The sequence below is a fragment of the Falco cherrug genome, chromosome 3, assembly GCF_023634085.1.
Source record: "Falco cherrug isolate bFalChe1 chromosome 3, bFalChe1.pri, whole genome shotgun sequence".
NCBI classification, from domain to species: domain Eukaryota; kingdom Metazoa; phylum Chordata; class Aves; order Falconiformes; family Falconidae; genus Falco; species Falco cherrug.
Genome location: NC_073699.1, coordinates 42,211,981 through 42,234,741, shown reverse-complemented (window position 1 = coordinate 42,234,741; position 22,761 = coordinate 42,211,981). Strand labels below are relative to the sequence as shown.

The 22,761-nt window shown below is 40.1% G+C and overlaps 1 protein-coding gene across 8 annotated transcripts in view; it reads right to left on the bottom strand.

Moving 5' to 3' along the window:
• NCOA2 (nuclear receptor coactivator 2) overlaps nucleotides 1-22,761 on the bottom strand; it is a 190,019-nt gene that overhangs the window by 110,146 nt on the left and 57,112 nt on the right. For all 8 annotated transcript variants that reach the window (XM_055706229.1, XM_055706227.1, XM_055706226.1 and 5 more), the window contains one exon: nucleotides 11,029-11,273. The gene's annotated coding sequence lies outside the window, so the exon portion shown is untranslated. The remainder of the gene's footprint in view (nucleotides 1-11,028; nucleotides 11,274-22,761) is intronic.

Genomic DNA, 22,761 nt, shown 5'->3' with positions numbered 1-22,761 from the left:
TAAACACAAGTAAGCTCTCACACAAATACTTCCATTGCTCCATTTCACATTTGACTTTTAGATGCTAAACCCTTCGTAAATGTAACAGAGAACAAAAGCAAGCCCATGCCGCTCAGATCACTTAAGTAACATATACCAGAGAATGTGACAGCATTAAGCCATTTCTAAGCAGGTCATAAAATCTGTTCACATACAAAATTCAAATACTTATGAAATCAAATAATTTACTAAATGACAGAGTAAAAATTACTCCACATAAAGAAATCAAAATACAGATTTCTAAGGCCAAAACAGTCCATAGTCATAGCCTCACCTCTTGTACAACAAAGACCATAGGATTTTACTTAGCAGCTCTTAAAGCAAGCCTGATACTTTGGTATCCACCAGCAAAGTTTATTGCATTTATGTGATGTTACCAATAACCTACGCATTTCAGACCTGACCATGTCTGGACATACATTTACTGTCAAAAGCAGAACAAAAAAACCATGAACTTCTAAACTGGCATCTGTGCTTGGAGAGACCTCCATGGCTCTGTTCTGCAGATACAGTTAGAAGAAAGTTGTGCCATTCTCAATGAGCCCTCATTCATACCTAAAAGGCTAACAAACTTCCCAACAAGGTAGAACTTTGATCTATGTGCCCACCTAATACTTGAACAATTCTCTACATGCCCATAAAATGATTTTTTTCTCATTTTTGTGTCCCTTATTAATAACAGTGACAGAAGATTCATTTAGAATTCTGCAGAAACAAACAAAATTTAAAAGTGTCACAACTTTACTGAACTGTGTAATTTTTCTTGCTGTAGGAAAATGTAAGAACTCTAGATTCACAGAGTTCAGGTTGGAAAAGACCTTTAAGATCATCGAGTCCAACCACTAACCCAGCACTGCCAAGTCCACCACTAAACCATGTCCCCTAAGTGCCACATCTACCTGCCTTTTAAATACCTCCAGGGGTGGTGACACAACCGCTTCCCTGGGCAGCCTGTTCCAGTGCCTGACTATCTGAAATGGAAACCAGATCTGAAAGAACAAACAAAAGCTGGGAGAAGCCCTGAGACCACCTTTTAATTATTAAAGATAATAACCGGAACCTTAGAGAAATCTTCTAAATGAGAATATTGCTAGATAGGAGTCCCACCAGAATAAAAATACACAGGAATGGAGCCGAAGATGTTACGCACTCTTTAATGAGGCACATCTCTTTAGAATGCTGTCCATCAAGTCATATAATACTTCCATAAACTGATCAGTCTCAGTCAAAGCCTGATCTTTAGAAAACGAAAGCAACTACTGGTAATGCTGTATTTCTCCTAAACAAAAAAGTAAAATAGAAATCAACATTTTAAAGCAATGAAACAGATTTATCCAACTAGGAAACACGTTGGCAGATGTTATTTTATATATAAACATAAAATAATTAATTATAAAGTGATTAATACTAACAATCATATACAAGACATTCATGAGCTGTTAGATGCTATATAAAAAATATAAACAACATAGATGTTCGTTTATATATTATATACCTGAATATAAAAAATAAGTCAAACGTGTGCACATATACATACAGCATTCAGAGATCTGCTGACAGGACTGGTATCACCTATGACTCAGGCCAGGGAAAAGTGAATAGTCTTTCATCCAGGGAAAAGCAAAATGGATGACATTTAGAGGAAACTCACCCTGCTCAGCTTATCAGCAGCAAAATGGGCAAAGAACAATGGAAAAAGCCTGATATAAAAGAAGCAGCAAAGAAAATAAGGCAACAGAAATTAGTCTTAAGAACACGAACAGGAAGGCTGAAGGTACTCAAAGGTATCTACCTGTCTGAATGCCAATTTTTCACCTTGGCAGAAAACTTTGATAAAGAGCAGAGCTCAAACAACTGCACAAGACAACAAGACTGAAGGAATGAACCTGAGAACTCAGGAAACCTGACTCAAACCCCAAGGTGATCCAGTAGCATGGCAACGCTGTAAAGCTGTTTGTTATTTTGCCTGTTTGTGCATCTCTTCTCATTCTTCTACAATGGAAAAAGTGATTTTAGAAAGTTTGCAACCGAGCATGAATTTATACTAGTCTATATATTACTGGAGCAGTTTGGAGAGTTCAACACTGATCTTAGCATTTTGGTTCGCTGGCTCATGCAAGCCCCATTCCAGATAAGGAGAAATAATCTGTCCCCAGCAAACATACCTTTCATGCCAGAGCCAGAAACCTTACAGGAGTCTGATGAGGCTTAGGGGAATTTTTAAGTACCCGGATTTCACATAGGTCCATAGAGCAACTGACATGACACTGGATAATTGCTTTCATTCGGTTTTATTTAAGAAGAACAATTCTGTTACACATGCTAGAGGCCAGGCTAATTGCAATAACTCTTTACAACAGTGCATATATTTCTCTATTTGACTGTATTTGACTTAAGCAACCCAGATTATTTGTATAAATACACATACACAAAAGTAACTTAAAAGCTCTTCTACCATCAGCTGAAAGAGAAACATAGTAAGTCAAGGTCTTAAAGCTAGCGCCCTCCTTGTACATGATTTTTCTGTTAATTCACTTTCACCTGAACCATCTTCATTATTACAAGAGTTTAATGGTTTCCTATGTGAAAATTCTTTTAAAAGGGAATCTGAAAAAAAAAATACAAAAGTTAAGAATTATATATCATATAAAAATCTAAATATTTATTTAGTATTTAACCTTACGATGATAAAAATACAAAACCAAGTGTGGAGATGACTGTTAGAGGCTTTTGTTTGGGATGACCCGCACAGATCAAAAAGGTATTCAGTGCTCTCATGTAATGGGTATGTGTATTATCTCAGGATTATAAAGACTTTAGAGACTATCACTGCATGCCAATGAAAAATACACATACAATTTTTTCTTAAAAAAATTTTGGTTTATATGTATACATAGACCTTTCCAGCTTCCCATGCTCTTTTCAGGTTCAATAGTTACAGTCTCAAATTCATTTTGAAATTCTCCTGAAAGGCAATAAAAAACTGTATCAAAATCCCCATAAAAATCAGTATTTGACTTCTCAAATGGCAATTAGAAGTTTGAATCTGAATTACTTCATATGCAAATAAGGTGCTTTTTATATGGCATGGTAGCTTGTAATTGACAAGGGCATATTTAATGAACTGTTTTAAAGGATGTGGTTTTCTATTAAAAGAGGTCACTTACTACAAGGGGTTTGCAATTATAGTTTGGTGGTTGGATGCAGAACCTCCCACCAACTAATTCTTACAGATTCCACTTCCTAGTCCTCCGGGTAGTCACCAACCTGACCAGCCTGCACATGCCACAAGTAGCTAACCTAGAAATACTGTCAAGACGTCATCACAGAAATAGGACAGGACCGCGAGAGAAGGGAGGCTCTTCTCCCTCGCCCCTTCCACTCCGCTTTCTTCCACTCCCCTGGAGGCAGCCTTCTAAACTGGATTGTGGCAAGCCTCCAATACAGTCCAGTTGCTGGCCAACATTTGCTGCTGCAAAGCTGTTCTCCATCTCCTTCGGTGAAAAGCAGAGCAGATGGAAATTTCCTGTAGGCTGGTCTTGGCCCACAGACCACTGTTTGGACCATACTCCTCTACGAATAAGAGCAATCTATTCATTGCATCAAACTGACTGGCCCTACTGTCCTCTTTTACAACACAACCCCATCCAATCCCTTAACTCAGTGATAAAACACAGTGCAATGTGAGCACATTTCATCGCCTGTGCTTGGGCTAGGAACTAAGCCACGAAGGAAAATACGGCCATGTCACGCTAAGCAAAGAAACACATGAGTAACTCTGGCAAGCACCTAAGATAAGGCTCTTCTGAAAGACTGAAGGTAATGTTATATTGATGTTATAATAAATTATTACTTACACACAGAGACACAGAGTAAGCAAAAGCAACACAGAGTAAGCAGCAGCAGCTGTGCAACCATCCCCTTCAGAATGGCAGCTGTATGTTCTCTTAAAACACTGGAAGGCACAAATAGGAAGGAATCCTTTACAGAATTAAAAATGTTATAAACCTTGCCATGTCCTGAAAGCCTTCCATATTTCATTTAGAATGGAAGGAACACCTCAATATACCTAGCAACCTTGACTTTTCACAGGATGCAAACAGGACTTCTCACCTTCATTGGTCTTCCCTTCTCTCCTCTGATAAATTACAGCTAAAAACACTAGGGAGCTGGAAGCAGAACTCTGTCCTGGTTTCTGTTCCCTTCACAATCACTGTCGGATGTACCTTAGTTTTTACACAGAGGCTCTTAAGACTGCTTTTGCTTTTAAAACTCCATTAAGAAAGATGAGTCAAGGTTCTGGTCATTGACATAACTTTTCTGGTTGTTCCAGTGACAACAAAATGGGTTATCCAGCTTTTCCTGAAGAAGGGAAAAAACCTTGAGTAGCACAGGATGAAACAGTCCTTTTAAGGACTATTAACTTTCTTGCATAAAGTCAAAAGATGGTCACTATGAGTGTATGACATTTCATAAGGTCTTGAATAACTATTCTCCACTATTTATCTGATCGTTGAAGAGGAAAGCTAGGAAGGGGAAGGGAACTGTCTCATACTGTGTTTACGACACAGTGATGTTTGTTGAGCTCTGCCCAAAGGTTTCTCACAGGGCTTTGCAAAATGCAGTGCCTACCTCTCACATGAAGAAAAGCCTCTCTCCAAGAATCCGTCACAAGAAGAAAAGGTCTACTGTCAATTACAGTATGCAGCAAGTGCTGCAGCTTCAGTAACTGAGCAGACCTTCCCTGGAGACACTCTCCTGGGAGAACTCCCTTTCCCTGGAAAGCCTCCTTACAGCTCTTCCCAAACAAGCAGAGTAGAGCAGATATTTACTGCTTAAGTGCCTGATATCAGCAGAGACAGAGAAGTGATGACAGACCTTGTCTGGATGAAAAGTTTGGGCTCTCCTCAAAGGCCCCAAGCAGCCTAAAATACGTTTGCACCAACCCAAGAGTGTACATGTGCGGAAGAGGAACTCTTCTTTATCCTTGTGTACTCATGGGTTTCTGCCATCCTAAGTGCACAAGCATGGTCAGAGGCAGGAGGGGTGAATTAACTCAGAAAAAAAGCTGTCCAAAAAAGCTGAGCAATCAGTCCTCAAAAAATTAATGATAAAAGACTTCGAATAAAGCCAATTTGTAATGGAATGTAAGAAAGGAAGTCCCTAAAGAGAAAAACTGTCTACCAGCTCTGCAGCAGGTTTTGCTGCCCCATGCAGTTTACCATGGCAAGAAGCCAACTTGGCAAGGATCGCTCTTCTCCAAGGAGCCTGGCACCATGCCAGCCACACTCACAGGTCTCATTTCTGCTGCCAAGCTCGAGGGGCAATCGAAGATACTGTTTTGTGAATCTGCAGATCTGGTTATGACCAAGAAAATTTGTGTTTTAAAATGTTCTTAAGCAAGTGAAGTTCCCTCTGTTTATACAGTGACTGAACAGGCGAAACAGAATACTTAACCCAGCTAGAGAAAACGAGCCACAGATTGTTAATTATATGGCTATTTGCACTTTGACTGGAAGAGGAAGTAAGCTGGTTATAACTACTTTGGGCTTTACCCCTGCAACTGCATTGAAACCACATTTATGACAGCTGAAACTATGCAATTTTATATAAATGTGGGCACTTCCTGTTTTTGAAACAAGTCCTCAGCTGCTCGCCCTTACCTCACGGTAACATTGCTGGAACCAGAACGCGTCACGTGCTCAGTTTTGAAGATTAGTCTTAAGTTCTTATTTTACCAACTATTTTTGAATGTGTAGATAAAATGCATGTATTGGGCTACTGCTGCCAAGCATCTCTATTTCTAGGACCTAACCTTAGGTGTTAGGAAACACATATGTTTTCCATGTGTGAGACTGAAACGCCCAGCTGTCACCCGAGGCGTGCTCAGTCCCTGCTGACGTGGTCACGGTCACTCTCGGACAGGGAGGCAGGCGCATCGCATTCCCCCAAGCAGGCAGGCTGCGCTCTGAATCACACACGCCGGCAGATCTGCCTTTTTCCATTCAATATGCAGTATTTCAAGTAATTTGTAATAGCAGCTTTGTTATTTTGCACAGTATGGTATTAATTCTTCATTGCGGCAAATACATGTTCAGTTTTATAGACACTGAGTATGGGGAGTAACACAGCCCTCCTGGCATAAATCGAAGAAAATCTTTACTTGACTAGAAGATAATTTTGAAAATACCATTTAACAAACCTAATAAGCAGCAGTACGTTTCCTGCACCTTTTCTCTTACTTTGCTTATTTATGTTAATTGGATCGCACAAACCAAACTTCTGCAATGAGCACAGTTACATAAATCAGCACTCTGCTTTTCTGTTGACAGTCATTCTCCTAAGAAATTACCGCAGGAAGACTGATCATATTGTTCAACTGAAAAGCAAATGCCTATCCAGTAATCCCCGATAATAGAATGTGATAATTCTTACTTACAAAAAACCCCCACCCACATTTAATTTACGATGTATTCCTCCAGATCCAGCTCGTGACACGATGCCCGAGAGTCATGTATGCCCTATAAATGCGAGGTACTTACAGTCAAGATCACCAAAATCCTTAACACAGAAGAAGTGTCAGCATTTCTGCCTTTGTTTTGCTCCCCAAGACCACAACCTCTTACTTCTGACAATTAGATCCCACCCTTTCACCATGAGAATGTGCCAGCTTTGCAGTGCTAACAGAGAGTGAACAATTAGAGACCTCTTAGTCTCAAACTGGAAGAAGATTAAATACAGATTCTGTTTAAAAGCCCTTATACAAAAACCTCCAACCGAAAGAAACACTAAAGCTAAAATTTCAAATTCAATTACACCTGATCTATTGATTTCCCTTCACGTAACTCTCAAAGTAAGCACGGTATATGGTCCAACATGCAGTTCCTAAGAACACTTCCCTCGGCTGCCACCTTCTCGCCTCAAGTCAAGGCACAACTTCGAAGTGGCAGAGCAGAGGCTGGTCCTGCCATCCCTCCTCCACATCATCTTCAGCACAGACATTTGTCCAGTGCTGCAGTTTGCAAGTTCAAAGAGTTAAAGAGCCAGCCAAGTAACCCAACCAAAAATGTGGTTAGATGACCACTGGTTTGGCTCCCTCGACCAACCCACCCCAGCGTTGCAGCGGCAGCAGCGCTGGCACCGAGGGATACTGGGTAATGTCTCAGCAGGGAGGGTGCGAGCCACGCTTCTGGAACCCGTTGGACCAAGGTTACGGGCAACGATGCTGCATTTGTCACCTCTCCACAGAAACTGGCCCCATGTTCAGCTCCTACCCTCCAAACAAGGCAGGACACAGAAAAATCCAGTTCATGGGGTGCAGTCTGAAGCTGCCCAATTACCTTCAGAGCTTCACTGAATTACAGGCTCAAAGTCTCAACTCCTCTTATGACTTCTTTTTTTTTTTTAACTGAAGCTTAATGCTTCTACATAGAAGCACTCAAGTCCAGATCTTTGCAGACTTACTCCGAAAAGTAACATGAGCGTTTCTAATAAAGAAAAGAAAGAAAGACTTAATGAAGGCAACCCGGATTAGCTAAACGATACATCATAGTGGAACAATTCTGCTGTTAAAGATCATGCAGATGTTACGGTGGAGGCAAAGAAAGCCTTTCTTTAGCTACAGCACAGCTGCTGCATATGACTTCAAAAAGACTTGGCACAGGACTTCAGCCACAAAGCTTCCCCCTCACTTCATTTCATGCACGTCATCTGAAACTTCAGCGAGCTGCACCAAGGACAAAACTGACACAGGGGAGTTTGCAACATCTTAGCAGCAGCAGGGCAGCCCCTTGGGCTGCCAATACTCACATGCACCTTCACAAAACGCAGCTGCACGTCTCCATTCCTCCTCAGCCCAGCAAACCCTCAAAAGCAATGATATCCTCACACTGCCGTCCTTCTTATTTATACTTGCATTATCTTCTACTTTAAAGAAGACAACTTTTATGAATTATCACATAAGTAATACATATTACAGCTTCAAAATTAGCCATAATAAAAAGTAAAGGAAATTATCTGTTAAAGTAACATTAGAAAGTATTGTCAATGCTCGTTCACATCCTTCATACACGGAGCTACTCTGAACAGACACTGACCACAAAGCTGAAAATGCCATAGCTTACAATCACATTGAATGTACATGCTTAATGCCAGTCTTGTATTTTCCACATAATATATGCACTACAAAGAAAATACATATATTCACTGTCTCAATTCAAAGTTCAGTTTTTCTCTTTAAATGTGTCAAAGTATTACAACTACTTACATGTAGTACAAAAGAACAACCTGGATTGATTTTATCTATTTAACAGAAAGCACGCAGAACTTAATTTGATCTGCATACTAACATTACACTTACTTGTGATTTAGTTTCAGTGATGATATTGATAGATGTATGTACCTGAGAAAGCTAAACTGCTTTAAGTATAAGATTAAATTAGAGCATTCCTGATGCATGAGAACAGAATCTCAGAATGTTTTAATTTCTCCCTTTAACTGTCTTCTTTTATTAATTCATATGGCATCAGCTTATTGACTCTTATGAAATTCTTAGCTTTGACCATGTGAAGACACAAACCGATTTGTCACCTACAATATTCTTCCCACAACTGTGAAGCTACAGACAAAGAATTAGTCCAAATAAGAAAATAGCAGTAGGAGCAAATAAAATTCTGTCAATGTTCAAACTTCGTAAGTAAAACTGAGTAGAAAAGAACTGCAGATACAAGGAAATATAAGCAGAAATACACCAAAAAAGGCTTTTTTTAAAAAATTACTCAATTACTTCATTACTAAGAACTTGATAAAAAGCTGGAAGCCCATGATTTTAAAGTATATTAATAATGCTGATTAAAACCAGTGAGGAACACTCATCAAAGCAAAGGTAAAGCTTGAAATACTAGAAATATTAACCACATTATTACTGTATTCACTTCAAAATGACCTACTTTTATAACATTAAAAAAATTAAAGAATATGGGCACTAACCCCCCAACTCCGCTGGCTTTATAAAACACCATCTACTTTTCAGAATTAGTAACAGACTCATGAAACTGAACCAATTTGTTCAACAGATGTTTCTGTTAACCCAAAGGAATTTTACTTTTCTATTGTAGAAATAGAGCGCTCTGAATAAAATGCCACTATTATTAGCAGCTTTCAAACTATATTAGCTCAAAATTAGCTTCCATTTCCATTCTTTCTTTCTTTCACATAACAGAAAACATTTTCCGTACTGGATTAGATGTGCCACCAAAATAAAGTAGGCACATTGATAAAACAAGTCGCCCTCCTCCTCCCCTCCACCCCCTGTTTTATGGGATACGCAGGAACGGCAGAGTTTTTATTTTTCTTGGCGTTTCTCTCTCCACATTAGCCGATAATCTTCCCCGTGTAGCTCTGCCAGCATGCTGCCCCGCAGGCCCACAACACCCCTGCTGTTCCAGTCCCGTGCTTTTCTCCAGCGGGCTCTGCGAATTGTGCGATCCTTTCGTAATGTGTACTATTGCATCAGTCTAATTGCAACATAATTTTCAACGCTCTAGGTAAAGCAAATAATTTCATTTTTAACTTCTGCTCATAAAATACAGATTGTTTCCCTCAACACCCCCCCTCTCTTCTTTGTTTATGTTTAAAGATTTAAAGAATGATTTGCACTGCACAGCAGCAGTCAAACAAAAATACCTCAGGTTTTCTTAGAAAGCTGCACTTAAAAACATTGCTCGGCGCCTAAAGCATTACTGCAGCCTTTCACAGAGCCATATGTAGCAGATCCCCCATGAGCAGGCTGGAAGGGAAACATGCATTCTTACTCTGTGTATTTAATTTAATATTTAGCCATTATCAAAGCTTCACAGCTTTTACTGTCTCTCTCTCCTGCAATAGAGAGCAACAGCTTATCTGGCAAACACACTCACTATGTTTCTAGGCATCAAAGACACGCTCTTGGTTCAATTCATAAAATCTGATCCAAAGTTAGATATTTTGCATTCGGGTTAGCTAAGTTAAAACAATATTTAGCTTAACCATGCCTTGGCCAAAAAAATCTCTGTTATCTACTGATCACAACAGCATTGTAGCTAGCTATGGACATCCCACTGAGAAAATACAATCCTGAGCCTGAAGAAAGGCAGATGAAATTCTGACCTTGAGCCATTCTGATAGTGGGCATTACAAACACTGTCTACTTTGTATTTGACACAATAACCAGGCACAAGAGGCATATGCCTGCAACGAGTGATGAATTTACGCATCATTTTTGTTTTAAGCACATATATTATCTGAGTTGACACATCAAAAAATGCTGTGCTTCTTGCACCTGAAATCTTATTACGTGATACACTAAAACCAATCTCCAGAGGCAAGCACTCACAGGAAGAAATGTCAGAAGTAAGTTTCAGTGAAACCTAAACTTTGCTTTTGTTTGCTTCTGTGGCATAGTATACACCGCAGTTATGTCACACCATTTCCACAGCACCTCTGCTTCATGCAGCGTACAGAAATGCCACTAATCAAAACAGCAATCTGCTTTACTCTTGGCATATGGTCTGATACCTTATTTACTGCATGCTACTCAAATCTTTTTTGGTAGATGGAACAAGTAATTTCTTTGTGAATTCAATGGTGCAGCTGAGTGCTTCAACATAATGGTTAGCCCTACTGGTACTCCGTTGCTCCCAACTTAGAATAACTGTGTTATTTCTAACTTCTTAACTAAAGCAGTGACAGCTTTAAGGTCAAAATTATTTTCCAATTCTGAAGACACCTTTGTCTCCAGTTTGGCATAACTCAGACCTAATTTCTTCACAGCACTTAGCATTACATTGTGCTTTATATAGCACTTTCAAACCTCAACCCCCACTGCCTCACTGCGGTTATCAGTACTCAGCACTTTTCCAAATCAGATCCAAAGGTATCAAGTCACCCGCAAGAAAGTAAGACGCATACAGTTAGCAAAGACTTGAGAAAAGCCAGGACTGAGCAACTTACCTAGCATCACCTAGGAAGTCTGCAGCACAGCCAGGAAGAGAGTCCCGTTCGCTGGGGCAGCATGCAGCTGCGCAGAGCACCAGAACGGCTTCTGCCTCCGGCGATCCCCTGCCTCGCCCACCACACACGTCCCGACTTCAGCTGAAAGTGAGGCAGGGGCACTACAGAGAACAGCCTTCTCCACTGCATCAACCAGATTCATTCCCGGGGCAAGTCCATCCTGTGCACAGAACGAAGCAGGGGTCCTGTGGAAAAAAACAGCACGTCAGCACATGGTTTAATTGTAAGGCTTCCTCATGAGGAGCCAAACAAAAAAGCTTTGCAAAAACAAGCTCAGTTTTGACATTCCTTGACACGGACACTGCCACACTGCAAAAAAGTTTGCACTTGCTGCTTCTAGAAAAAAGAAATTGAGACATTAGATCTTGTACAGTAACCCCAACAAAAAACAGCAGTAGGGTTGAAATCTTTAGATATACTACTGCACAGCTCCAGCGGCAAAGGATTAAATTGGTTGCAAGCACAAAACAATTCTCTGCATGGGGACTAGCCATAGGTGATGGTTAAAACCATATTCTCAAGGAGCTTCTTAGTGAAATCAGGCAGTGTTTATTTACATTTAAAGATCACTAGAGAAAAGGATCTTCCAGAACAAACTCCTCTGCCTGTTTTCCTCAAGCCATGTCCTCTGTCCCCTGTTGATTCAAGCCATGGTCCTTCGTTCTTACCTTCAGCGCCCTTGCCAAGTCTCTCCTCACCCACACTCCCCAGGGCTTTTCATCTCTCCTGGCTCACTCACTTCCAGGCTTGGCTGGCAGTGCCACACTCTCCCCCCGACTCCCCCTCCTTCCTCCCCCAATGACCCTCACATTAACTCTCACTGCCGCCCCAGGTCTGCCTCCCCTGCCCAGAGCCTATGGTATCGTGGGGCCAGGACAAGGTCCCACAGCTCTGCTGCTGACTCTCAGGTGCTGGGGCACAGGGCATCGGTTTTATCCTCCAGCTCAGACTCCCCCTCCCCTTTCAGGCCATACAGCTCTTACATGCTCAAGATGGCAAGCAAGAACTGCGATTCCTTTAGAAGTTTTGCTAAAACAGAGATTGGCGCAGTGCAGACAAAGGCAAAGCCATGACTCAGAAGCTGCTCTTCTTCCCCAGTGCCTATCACCAGTGCTTCCCACACTGCCACCTAACTCCTTGTCTCTGCTTCAAAGGGAGGGACATGGAACATTTCCAAAAAAAAGGTGGTTTTGTGGTGTTTTGGGTTTTTTTAATCTACAATGAGAAATAACTTTTTCCACACATTCTTACAGATAGCTGAATAATTTTGGCAGCAAAAAAAAAACAAGCTAGAGGCAACTGCCCAGCCCCAAAAGCTAATGTTTTGCAAAGCTATAAAAAACTCCAGCCAGCATCCCACACTGCGAAGCATCAGGCAAAGCCTTCCTTACTGCAATCCCTGGCACTTCCCTTGCAGCCCTTAATAGCCTTAGTCATCCAGCTCACTGAAACGAGAACTGTGCAAGTATGAACACCTGAGACCAGTGGTCAAACCGAGGAGTAGTGGCTGTGGGTGGACAGTGCTGGAGTGCGCACCGTGCAAACCGCCTTTGTCTCCACCACCATTTCTGTTGTATGCCTACAAGCAATGTTCAAACAGCATCATCAGATGACAGCACACGGTCCAGCTAGCATTTCTTCGAATGCCACCCTTTTCATCCTAGAGGTACCAGCGCTTGCCTGAAAAGCTACAGCTGCTCACGAAATATTTCTAGGCCACAAAAACCTTAAGTAAAATGGGTTAGCTTCATTCCTAGTGAAGGTCATGCACAGCTAACAGAGATAATTTAAGCAAATCCATTTTACTTCACATTTGTACAAAATTAGGAGCAGTTGTGCATCAGTTTCAAAATAGGAAGGGTAACTTCGTACAATACTATTGCTTGTGATCATCTGCCCCTGCCTGGAGGGGAAACAACCTTCTTGTATGAAACTCTGGGAAACTCTTTCTTTGCTTTTCTCAGCTTAGCAGTTATTTTATCTCAGCATAAGAAACAAATGCAGCACACTGTCAGGTAATATATAGAAAGAGGAAAACATCTCAAAACAGACTACACGTTTTTTTATAGCAAAATCCAATTTACAAATTTTTTTACTGAGCTCGTAATAGCAAACAAGACAATGATTTCTCAATGGCTTTTGTAAATACTTCTGTACAAACATGGTCCAGAAGGGCAGACTGAGAAAGAAGGAAAAAAAGCATCACATGCTCACAGATGCATGCAAATTATGGTATGGATTAAATACACTATGACATTTATTTTTCAATACAAAATAATTGAATTGTAAGGAATAGCTAACTATTCCTGTGAGATCGCATTTAGTCTAGAGACATCTGATGTGCCTAATTTTCAAAAAGTGCTGATTAGCTATGGTAAAAAAAGTACTTGACCCACACGCACACTCCTAGAACCTCTACGTTTATTGTTATGAAAATGAGAAGCTTTAACATCAGTGTGTAAAACATAATGAAGCATTAAAAGCACATTTCCATTTTCAAAAATCACTAATAAATTATTTTATTGTATCTTGAATTCAATTTAAGTAATGAAACTAGCTGTCATGCATCTGTAAGAGGTAGCTTATTTATTTTTTTTAAGGCCAGAATAATTATCTGATCACTAGTTACAGTTAAAAATGTAATTAGGTTGAATGAAGTACTGAAGTTTCAACGTGCAATCATGGAAACTACATGAAACTTCTTCCTTAAAAAAGAGAGCAGAATTTCATGCACTGTTTCATTTGGCAGAGTATAACATACTTGCTGTCAGCAAAGGACTTTTTTCAATGAAGAAAAGGAAAAGAAAGTATTTCCATTCATACAGCACTGCCCAACTGATTAGAAGTATCAGGCACTAGGTAGCTGTCTCTCAACTGTAAGCAACTGTAGTAGATTTAGTTCCTACAGACCATTATATAGCATTCCTAAAAACTCATCTGATTTCCAGAAGACCTCCAAAAATGCTCGCTGTTTAACAAACTAATTATTTTGTCATCAAAATCAGTATTTATGGGCTAAAACGCTACACCGTCAAGTAGGAAAGCTTTCATGTAAAACAAATCATAAAACACTGATAATATAAATGCTTGAAAAGGCTCTAGGACTGCATGTATTTATGTAAGATCTGTGAATATATAAACACTTAGTGATACACTTCAAGAAAAAGGTGAGGCTCAGTGCAGTGAACTAATCATAAAAAGACTAACCTTCCTTAGGACAAGTGTATTCTTACAGACTTAAGCCAGCTGGCTGAAGTGTATCAAACATCTTACCCAACAGCAAAGATTGCTCCAAGACCATTAATTCATTTTAAGATTGCCTTTTTCTTTTTTTTTTCTTTCTTTTTTTTTTTTTTAAGTATTTTCAAGCATTTTTTAAGTACAAGCTATTCCTTGAAAACCTTCAGCAGCTTGCTGTTACTAATACAACTATCACAAAAGCCAAACTACCAGGCAAATAACATATTTGCTATGATTTACTTCCTGGCACCATTTGACAAAGGATTCTTTCTCTACATGATAAAATTAATTCTATTACTAAATTTGTTTAGGGAAGCCGTTCTTTACATCATCATAAGGAACATAATTTCCTACAATACTAGAACTTTCAAAAATTCCCAAATCATGCTTCCCTTTCTAATTTCAAGAAATATCTCAAAGAATTGTAATATCCTATTTAACTAATGCTACAATAGCATCAACACAATAACCACTTCATGCATTGATCAACATGTATAGTGTTGTCTACTCTTTTATTTCAATCTGTTCAAATGACATGACACAATGAGTTCAGTATAAAACATTATGGTTCTTATGCAAATAAACAGACTCCCACATTAAGGTTACTGCTCCACAATACATTGCACACAGCTGCTCACAGCTTGTCCTCACACTGAAAAGTAGAATAAAATGGAATAGCAACCTTATAAGTTGCTATTGTAAGCATTCCATTGATTTTACTGACTTAGGACATATTATTAAGAAAAAAATAAAATAAAATAAATCTGTGTTACGAATACTGGTAACAGCATCTACAACTTCCAACTACTGTAGCACAGCATCCTTAATTTTGTGGCTTATTATCATATGAAAAGAAGTCTGTGTCCTGGAAGCCAAGTCTGACACAAGAAGCACCCACAACACCAACCCTCTACTGCTAACCCCATCCCCACCACAAGTTCTGGGGAATTTAGCTTCAGTTCCGTATTTTTAAGGTCAAATGCCTCTCCCATGCTTTATCAAGCACCTGGAGAAACACCAGATGCAAAGTGAGTCAAAGTATCACACCTTTATGGACATCAGCCCATGACCCCCATGGGCTTTCTTAGGATCCAGAGCAATTTCCAGCACCACAAGTACCGTTCTGGCTGACTGAAGGTTTTAGTTGGTCATTTCATAAATGCTTATTTTAGACCAGTATTTAATCTCACCTCACTTCATGTACTCTTCAAGAGAACTTGTTTTTCTTAAGTCTATGAATGACAGTGCCAAAAATAGCTACACAGCAAATAGTAAAGGGTATATAGTAGTATGTTATCCATATGGTATCAACTAATATAAATCTATGTATAGTCTGTTACATTTTCAAACTAATGTCTCAGGTGTATGAAAATTGGAAGTTACATACTTATGTGTGATTTCACTTTTTTCTGTTTATTAAATCAGAGAGTTACAAAACCAAACCTGAGTAATTAAGGACATCTTGCATAGAAAGCTAAGAGAAAGTCCTCAGAGTAACTGCAAATACACCTGTACTGCATTTGACTCTGGCCACTGAACTGGCTCTTAGGACAGACATATCTCAGAGTGAAGATGACTCCTGGCACACATTTGGGAGCACCGTACCAAAGCCAATCTTTTAAATTTGTTCCCCTTATCACGGCTTAGAACAGGAATATATTGTGACCATTTATTTTTGTGAGCAAAACCACCTTTTTGCTACAGGGTTTTATGACTATTTTTAAACTGTGCTTTAGTTTTCAACCCAGGTAACTTCCAGAAATTCAAAAATACATTATAAAAATCATACATTTGCCAAAGGCACAAGAAAGTTTTCCACAGAGCAGAGAATAAAAAACAGGAGAACTGAGAAATTTCATTTCTCCTAAACATACAAAAATGCATGTCATGCCCTGTTTTCTTCATAAACCAATGGTCATTAGAGTCTATTACGCTGTTTGTGCCTAATTTGTGAGATTCTTTGAATAAAATGTCCTTTTTAGCACCACTTTGCCATTCTAGTAGTGTACTTGGCTCTAGAAATTGTAGGTTGTGAGCCTGAAACCCATGATGAGAAGGAGCAGAGAATATTTTCCAACCAATACTCTGTAAGCAAATGTGGTTTTGATGCCTCAAAGCTTGACAGCTCTGATCTAATATGCTGATTTCTCCTCTAGCCCCTGGGCTACATTCGTAGAACTCAATAATCTCCTTTTTGAGATCTCTTACTTGAACTCACAAATCCTTCCTCTCATGGAAATACCCCAAACATCGTCACTTTATTCTGGCCAGAAATGTTCAAAGTGGGTTGCTACACCAGGGTGCTGAGCCAACCTAACAGCTAAGAACCTAACAGTTCTGTTAAGAACTTCTTGTGCTCCTGTCCCTTTCCTTGTATTCATGCTATCCTTTAGTAAACCTGTTCAACTCACTAATTTAGCATAAAACTATTCAATTTTTTGTTGTTGTTGTTTGGTAGATTAGCAAACTGAATCAGTTCATCAAGGGCTGAGAAAACTTTTACAGCCAGCCAGACAGTAGGGGACAACATGGCAACCTGGCCAAGACGGGGGAGAAGTCAGAAGACAGGGAAAAGAAAAAGGACTTTCATTTCCAAAAGTGACCATTTTTTCCCCCCTACCAGATTAGCTTGATTTATCCCGCCACATCAAACCTTCTCACTCACCTGTTGATGCTTCTCCACTTGGCACAGATAGATTAACACTTGCTAGCCCAAAGACTAGCCATTAGGCACATCTGCCGTCAGGTGAATACATTTGCCTGAGCCAGACAACCCCTGTGAGGCACGTACCTCTACCGCCCAACAACCATCGCCATCTCCTGTCTCTCTCCTACAGAGGGTGAAGAATCTCCGAATACCCCAAACAGCAGTTTCCAAACTGGTCAACAGCCATAGCACTGGTCTATAGCTAGTCTGACAGAACTGTGCTGTTGCCTAATTTTCACAGGTTTATAGCAGTAGCCAATGGGAAAATTTAGTAACAGGGGGGAACACCCTCAAAAACTTAGGGAAGCACCTAGTGCTAAAGCTTGCCAGCCTGAGTCCTTGCGGAAGAACTGATGAAAACCCCCGGTACAGTCGATGGACAGAGCAAGCCCCATTCTTAATCTATGGTCTCAGTGGTACCTCTTTCATCTTCAGCCAGTGCAGCCGGACACCATGAACACCGCACAGTTAATATACTCCAAACTGGACAGTGCAGCAGTTATGGAAGTTTTTGTAAGTCTTTCAGCAAAGAGGAAAAACACAACAACAGTAACTTCAGTATTTTGGTTTAAATTGAGCTGCCTGGTTTCTGTTATTTCTGAATTTCTTGCCAAGCATCCCTTTTTTTTGTTTTTCCTTTAAACCAATTCACCAGCAACTCACTATGGAACCCGGATGAAGAAACAGCTTCTTTATCACATAATCTCCCCAAATGTGAAATGGTTTTAATACTTACCTCCAGTGGCGGTTACAACACAGAAACAAAGAATTATTATACATATATCCCATGAATTTCTGAGCAAAAAAGAATGGACAGCATTGAAATACATGTTTAAAATGAGATAACTCAATTTACTACAAAATCAGATAGTACATACTACACATATATATACACATACACACATGTATATACAAAACATACATAATTTGTATGATTTCTAACACTGAGTAAAATAAACTGCTCCAAGAATGCTACTCAGTTCTTCTAAAACTCAAAACAGCTCCAATTTTATGACTAAATGTGATGACTCATTTTCTTCTTTGGCTCCAGGATATTTCTGAAGACACCCCCAAAAATTAGGAAACTGCTTTTGGTCCTGCTGAATACAAATGGAGTAAGCTGCATCTCTCACAAGAGAGAAAATATTTTCATTGTTTCAAGTGTTCCTGTAGCGCAAGTGGAAGCAAATGGAAAAGCTGTCGTATCTACAGTTCAGAGCAACTGCAGTCCACAGCTTTCACAGAAAGTAATGCTCTCATGCAAGGTAGTCGCAAAGAAATTCTGACTATAAATAAAAGAGGTAAAGAGCTTCACACTTTGCTACAGCTATCAGTCATGCTCATTGCACCTCTCTGGAGTGCCCTGAACACCCCCATGTCACATTTCCATCCTGCTGCATTTCAGAGACTATTGACCCACCTCATCCGCTCCCTGAGTCATATGAGCACTACTCCTCCCTTCAGCAACTCTTTGGGAAGCTAAGGGCCTTTCATGTGATTGCTACCTGACTGGTTTCTGACCAGGCAGGCCAGTTTTACTGCTGTCTTAATGACTGCAAATGAGAGGACTGCATTTTCCAGTTTTCTCAGTAACCAATCCACTAGGGGATATATGGAAATGCCAGTGCACATGCCTGGCCATGGCCCTGCAGCTCCCAGCTCTTGCACTGCATCTGCTCTGCACCCTTGGCGTGGCTGGTACCACTGCACACGTGCAGGGCATCTGAGCATGTAAACCAATCTTCTTTAGTTGCCTTTTGGTTTTCTTTAATAACTGGCCAGCTGGCATGCCTAACTCTGTTTTTCTCCTCTCACATGTCAGCAGGATGGTCAGCCTCCCATTCCTATCAATAGCCCGCAAAAGGTTTCGTAAGTCATCTTTTGGTAACACCAGGGCTTCCCACCTCACAGTTCTTCTACCTCCTCTTCTACCCTACTTCCCATACACCCCGAATTCTCATTCCCATTTATCTTCCTTTGGTTCAGGAGGTAGGTCTTTCAGAGTGCCAACTTTTTGAGCTGCGCTAGGAGGATGGGCAGAGAGGGCGCTGGGGATATTATGCTGGAAGGTGTTAACAGCCACCATCAAATGGTTCTTTGATCTCCACACAATTACAGAGCTGGGCCTGCTAACCAGATGCAAGGGGCTCCCTCTTTCCCCGGTTTCTTCCTTCTGCATCCCAGACGGACAGAAATGTCATCAACTTGAGTGCAAGGCCCTATAAACCAATTACAGGTTTATTTTGAGTTAAAAAGAAGAAAAGGACTGTTTTGCTTTCATAGGAGATGTCAGAAGGAGTTTGCAAACCAACAGTTTAACACTGAAAGAGGCTCTTGTAACAACTCCTGTCTGCTTAAGAGCTGTCTGAAAACATGCAATTTGATTGCTGAAGTTTGACAACACTTAAAATTCTAAAAAGTTCTTACGACAATCATATATAAAAAGGGAAATTTTTTTAAGCTTCAAATACCAGACAAAAAGCATATGAGATTGTTTTAGTGCTTTCTACTAATTAATGCTGCTTCTATTATACAGGGCAAGAAAATGACAATTTTTTTTCCTAAACTGGCAGTGAACAGCCAATTCAGTAAGCTGCGTTTTTGTTTTCTGTGACAGAGCAGTGGAAAAATCTCTTTCATTTATTAGGTCTACAGAGACCAAAACTGGCTGGGTGTCAAACCTGCTTTGTAAAAGCCCAGATCCACTCAGCCATGTGTAGATTCCATAATTCTTTACAACCTGTTATCAGTATCAACTTCACAAAAGATGAAACTTCAGTGTCTCCCAATGAGTGCTACTGCAACCCTTTATCAAAGGCAGCAAAAACCTGAACTGACAGTTCAACACAGAAAGAAAAAAGCCCCACCAACTAATGGCAATGCCAAATTAAATACTTATTAAAATCTAAGATCTCATTTATTACTTTTTTTTCCCTAGATGAGCTTTGCATAAAGATATAAAACGAGATCTTCTACAATGGTGGAGAAGCAAGCTGGATAACTATTTAAATTTTAATAACTCTGCTCCAGGCCCGGCTGTGTGCACCTATTCTGCTTAAAATGCCCGTTTTCATCACCTCACTTGTGACTGCAAGGTAGCTAAAACTTGTCATGGGGGCAGACAGGGAAAGACCTTACACTGAAAGGGTGCTAATAGCAACCTGAGATAGAAAAATGAATGTTTCAGAAGGATGGGGCTTTCAGGAAGGAAGAAAACTACCAGGGTGGAGTGACTGACTTGCTTTTAACTACAATAAGGATAGGTTTCTAGATGGCTTTGATGAACTGATTAAAAAGTGCTGCCTTGTTAAAAAGGTGCTTCTCACATCGAATCAAGTGCACGCTGTGTTATATCCAGGGAAAAATACTAAAATTCAGTTTTTAGTAAACACATCCAACATCACATTCTTACATTTTCTATAGGAAATATGAGTTTCTGCTATAGCCTAAGTTTATGAATAACAGCACTCACAACACTTTTTAATCTCAGGCTTTAAAACTGAAAGAACTAATCAGTCATTTTATTCAACTGAATTATTCTTGCTATGCTGACTGCTCTGTATCTGTCTATACTAACAGCATTTGCTTGAATTGTCCCTTTTTTTAGCAATGGATTCTATTGCATTCTTTAAAATAAACCTGCAAACTCACAAACATTTCCTATTTTACTATTTCCTAATTTTACTATTAAAACAAGTAAATCCTGTGAAACATTTGGTACACTTCACATAAGCTAAAAGTCTAGTGTCCACATTCAGTACTAAGTTTGCAATGCTGCAAACTTGCATCTGACGCAAACATGAATGTTAGCAGTCTTAACAACCCCCTTCTGTGCAGGTTACATATATTTATCAACACAGATAAACATGCATGTGATTTTCTTCAAAGTTCAATAAAATCTGCTGGGTCTTTAGGTCTCCTGGAAGTATGTGTGATTTTTATCGCCACCACATAAACGGTCCCCTTTAATACTCCTCCTCACTATGCAGTCTGCAGATTACAGGAGTGCAGAGGCTCTGAACACAGTTTTATTTGCACAAGCGTGTAGGGAACATTACACAGCACCATTTCTCATATGGAGAAGGCGTGAACCCATACTCTTCACATGCAGATTTGCCACAATTCAAACTTCAGCCATAACTCGCCCATAGCTTGAGGATAACAAGTAAAAGCTTTAGAAGTAAACAAGCCCAACATTCATGGATACGACATAGAAACAGTTTAGCACCGTTTTAGGAGTACAAGGTACAAACATGGCTCACCTACTTTATAGAAATCTGCTGCAAAACATTACAACTCTTGTAATCTTTTTGTCCCTCGCTTGAAGCAAAACAGCTTTGTGTTGCCTCTAAAAACAGGGAGGGAGCAGTGGGGGATGGGAAGAGGAGAGAATAAGAGGGTTAAGTGGGAGTAAGAACTGATAGACCATACTGGCATTAATTTATAAAAAGACCAGTGAATCGTACTCTTAGTCTATGGCTTTCCTAACAAAGTCAGGCACATTCTCAATTATCAAATGAAAAAGGTCATCCTGTACTTTTTATTTTGTACATGCACATGCAAAGGAAAAAAGGAAAAGTTTTGTTTCATCTGTTACCAAAACCATCATTCTGCAGTCAACACTTTTAATGAAATACAGGCCAAAGGATTAGTCAGAACAGATTCATGGAAAAACAAAGGAAATCTGTATGCAAATACAAGCCTACCACACAACTACACCCAAGAACAAATCCTGCTTGAGTACCTCTGAACACTGTCCTACATGGCTCCCTGCGACGGCTACCACTCACCCCAGCTCCACAGCAATTAGCAGCAACTTTAGCAGCCACTGCCCTGAAGAAAACAAACTATACTAGTATCATTAAAGCATTAACTTCAGCATTCTAAACACAAAATGTGTCAGAAATAGAGTCCATATGTGTTGAAACTCTTAAGAAGATTCTGTTCATTTTTTGGGGCAAGGAGCAGACAGGGACCTGGTGGAAGGCTACAGGAGAAGCTATAGGGAAGGCTGCTGCAGAGCTATTGCCCAGCTGGGAAAACAAGTTATTTGAAGGTTACGGTGTTACAAACAAGCAAAGGAAGTCAACTGATCATGCTTGTCACAGGAAAACTGCTGCGGCGATGAGCCAGAGGCTGGCTGATGGACAGGCACAACACTGGAGCACCACCAACGTGGCATAAGAGGGCTGGCCCTGGAGAGGTGGAAGCAGCAACACAACGCTTTCCATGCCTTAACGTTGGGCCAATCTCAGCTAGGGCTTTGCACAGGTAAATATGACTCTAAGAGTTTTTCTCAGAGGGTTATTTTTAAATACCTGACCATATGAGCTTCCCTGGAATAGGAAAAAAAGGGGAGGCAAAACTAAACAGTCATTACATATATGTTTAAATATAACGTTTAAAAAACCCACAAGATATTTAAACTGACCAGAAACGTTCACTTTCATTTTAATTTTAAAGTTGGCAATGGACTTGGACCAAAAAAAGGTTATATTCTGACTGAGATGCAGCAGCACGAAGTTTCTAAAACCATTCCTTCAAACAAGTGGGGGGGGGGGGGGGGGGCGGGAAGGGGGAAGGCAAATCTTGCTCAAAATCTCTCACTTACAGAAGTAGCAACTTGAGTTTCAGTCCTTATTCGGAGATGTGCTAAAGTCACTGGGAAAGCTCAAGTAGGGAAGGAAACAGTACTAAGTGTGCAACGGGAGTATGTGGCTGTACAG